The sequence below is a fragment of the Gavialis gangeticus genome, unplaced genomic scaffold, assembly GCF_001723915.1.
Source record: "Gavialis gangeticus isolate Ggan-Ray unplaced genomic scaffold, GavGan_comp1, whole genome shotgun sequence".
NCBI classification, from domain to species: domain Eukaryota; kingdom Metazoa; phylum Chordata; order Crocodylia; family Gavialidae; genus Gavialis; species Gavialis gangeticus.
The window spans coordinates 67,343,049-67,346,662 of NW_017728992.1; the positions used below are offsets into that span (position 1 = coordinate 67,343,049).

The following is a 3,614-nucleotide window of genomic DNA, read 5'->3' on the forward strand; positions in this document are numbered from 1 at the left end:
GGGGGGGGGGGGGATGGCTGTGACACCCCCTGGCAGCCGCTCAGTCCTTGCCTAGCCAGCTGTTCTTGCACACTCTCCTTCACTTGCCCACCAGGCCTTGGTTTTATTGTCTTTTAGAAAAAGGGAGGTTACTCCAGGGCTTCCCACGTCAGATCTCCCCTTGTGAACACAGATCCATAGATTCATAGATTGCAAGGCTGGAAGGGACCTTGGAAGATCATCGGATCCAGCCCCCTGCACCGGGCAGGAAAGACAGGTGGGGTCAGGTGACTGCAGCAAGGTGACTGTCCAGTCTCCTCTTGAAGATTTCCAGGGTAGGCAATTGCACCACGTCTGGAGGGAGTTTATTCCACAGTCTGGACATGTTAACTGTGAAGAAGTTTTTCCTAAAGTTGAGTCTGAAATGGTCTTCCAGGAGTTTGTGGCCATTACTCCTGTTTTTCCCCAAGGGTCCCCTGGTGAACAGTGGTAAACCACTAACAAGCCCCCTCTCAGCCTTCTCTTTTTCAGGCTGAAGAGTCCCAGGTTCCTCAGCCTTTCCTCATACGGCTTGCCATGCAAGTCTCTAGTCATATGGGTGGCCCTTCTCTGGACTCTCTAAAGTTTTACCACGTCCTTGTTAAAGTGCAGCATCCAGAACTGGACACAGTACTCCACTTAGGGTCTCACCAGTGCTGAGTAGAGGGGAAGAATAACTTCCTTGGTTTTGCTGGAGATGCATCGATTGATGCATGCCAGAGTATTATTTGCCCTACTGGCAACAGCATTGCACTGCCAGCTAATATTCATACTGTGGTCTATTATTACATCCAGGCCCCTTTCATTTGTGGTGCTCGTCAGTTTGGCGCAACCAAGCCTGTAGGTGTGTAGGGGATTGTTTGTCCCCAGGTGGAGCATTTTACATTTCTCAATGTTGAATTTAATCTGGTTCTGACTCACCCAACTTGCTAGCCTGTCTAGATTCACCTGTATCTGTAGCTTATCTTCAAGTGTGACTCTACTTCCCTATAACTTGGTGTCGTCCGCAAACTTGGTCAGTGAGCTCTTCACCCCCATATCCAAATAACTGATAAAGATGTTGAAAAGTACTGGACCAAGCATCAACCCCTGTGGGACACCACTGGCCACTTCTTGCCAGGATGACACAGATCCATTCATTAGGACTTTCTGGGTCCTACCCTGTAGCCAGCTTCATACCCACGTAACTGTCTTGCAGGTATGCCCACAATCCTCCAATTTTCTCGTGAGAACATTGTGGGATACCAGATCAAAGGCCTTTTAGAAGTCAAGGTATACAATGTCAACCTCCTCTCTCTTATCCAGGTGGTGAGTTACCTGATCGTAAAAGGAGATGAGGTTGGGAAGACAAGACCTGCTCACGATGAAGCCATGCTGGCTGTCGTTCAGAATCCTACCTTCTGCAAGCCTATCACACATAGACTCCTTAATGAATTTTTCCAGGATTTTCCCTGGGATAGACGTTAGGCTAATTGGCCCATAGTTATTATGTCCATGCTCATTGCCCTAAGGGTTAATTATGTGGCCCTGACCTCCCCTTTATACCATGCCCATGCCTCAAAGATGTTATCCATCTGTCAGATCACTCCCTTGTAAGGGTCTTGGACCACTTGGCCTTTGTCCCTGCTCTCTCACTGTGTCGCTTAGCTCAGGATCTGCTGTTTCGGACCCAGCTTCTGGGCTTCAGCCCTAGCCTTGCCCTATTGGGCTCTGGCTTAGCCCTTCTTGGGCTTTGGACCCCGGTCCCCAAACTCTGCCCTGCTCCAGGCACTGGGCCCCCTGGCCATGCCTTGAGCCTACCCCTAACAGGACTCAAGGCAATCACATGTCCCTAGGGTACTAATGGGACCTCCAAGACCCCTCACAATCCCTTCCACAAACCATCAATAATAAGCTGTAACAGAAGCTTAGGTATAGGTATACCCAATGACAGCAATATCTAGCTGCCTTGCAGTCAGGCTCCCCCTTACTTAGGTTGTGCTCCTTTTGTAAGGCACCAGTATTCAGCTAGCAGTTCAGAGAGCAGCTCTAAGTCAGCTTGACATTCCCCCAGCAGCCTCCCCGACCCAGAGCTCTTTATGCAGCAGCTTGTACAGTGAGACTGCCATGCCTCAAGCCTGGCCACCTACTGGTCAGGTGGCTCCCTAACCACCTGCAGGGATTTCTCCTCAGGTTCTAATGAATGACTGATGCCATTGTGACTCCTGATCTAGCAGCGTCCTGCTGCTTGAGTTGGGCATTGCCCTGTGGGCTTATTTGTGGGCTGCCAAACCTGCAGTAAGCAGTCATAGCCTCAGGTCTCCAGCTGCCTATTTCCTGCCAGCCAGCTAGCTCTAGGCTGAGATATCCTGACTGGCAGCAGATGCAACCCTTTACCATGATGGGACTCTCCCTTGCCTGGGCAGCAGGGTTTTGCCATTGCCTGGCCTCTTTACCCGCAGTTTTTTCTTCATAAAGTAACAGGAGTCACCAGCTTTCTGTTACAGTAGTTCAGTATGTACAGAGTTTTGTTACTGTGGCAAGAATGGATTGTATGCCATGCTACAAACAGTATATTCTGACATCCAGACGTGAAAAACAACAAGATAAAATTTAACAGAAAGAGTTAAACAATATCTATTTAGAGGTCAAAGTCAGAGTTTTGTGGGTTAAAAGGGAGCTCTGAACTCACAGATCTGTGATTTAGTTGCCACTTATGTAACTCAACTTAATGAATTTGAACAAGAGTATCTAGAGATATAATTTAATCTAACACAATTAGTCTATTTATAGTACATGGGGGCTGAAGTTACTGCACCAGTTTATTTTGTATCTAAAATTACTTTCAATGGGAAAAAAAATCACAGTGCAGTATATTGATGTGTCTGCAATCTGCTTACTCTTGAAAGATCTGCCATTTGAAACTCAACTACATTTATTAAAGACAGACAAGCTAAATGTTTTTCTTTCTCCATTTTTTGTAGGGATAAAGTTGAAACAATGTTTGGGATAAAAACAAGCACAATTTATAAACTGTATCTCTAAAGACTGGTTAAAAACATAAATAAGGTTAACTGCACCACAGCCTTTGCAGACAAATGCATCATTATATTAACACCTCCTGGGGGAGAAAAAGCAAAAGCAACACCATTCAAAACCCCAGTAAATCAGACACAACAAGTCATAACAAAAACCATAACTTTTTTAACAGGATGCTTCATAGGTGGCTTCTAAGATATGTACAGAAGTTGCTTTCTTTTGCCATGTAAAGCATTTTATTGCTGTGATTTAACAGAAGTGCATGGCTTTATAGCACTTTAAAAATGGGTCCAGTGCTTTAAATTAAACCTTGTTAAAATGAAGTATTAAATTTGCAGTGCTGTATTTTATAGCACTTTAGCAACCTATAGTGCTTTAAATAACTTCGTTTCATAGTTTCTAGGGTCGGAAGGGACCTGAGAAGATCATCTAGTCCGACCCCCTGCCATGGCAGGAAAGAGTACTGGGGTCAAACGACCCCAGCAAGGTGTTCATCTAACCTCTTCTTAAAAACCCCCAGGGTAGGAGCCTGCACCACCTCCCTTGGAAGTTGGTTCCAGACCCTAGCCGCCCTGACC

The 3,614-nt window shown here is 46.1% G+C and overlaps 1 protein-coding gene across 1 annotated transcript in view; it reads right to left on the bottom strand.

Moving 5' to 3' along the window:
• LOC109302428 (putative 2-hydroxyacid dehydrogenase SAR2389) overlaps positions 1-3,614 on the bottom strand; it is a 16,526-nt gene that overhangs the window by 6,920 nt on the left and 5,992 nt on the right.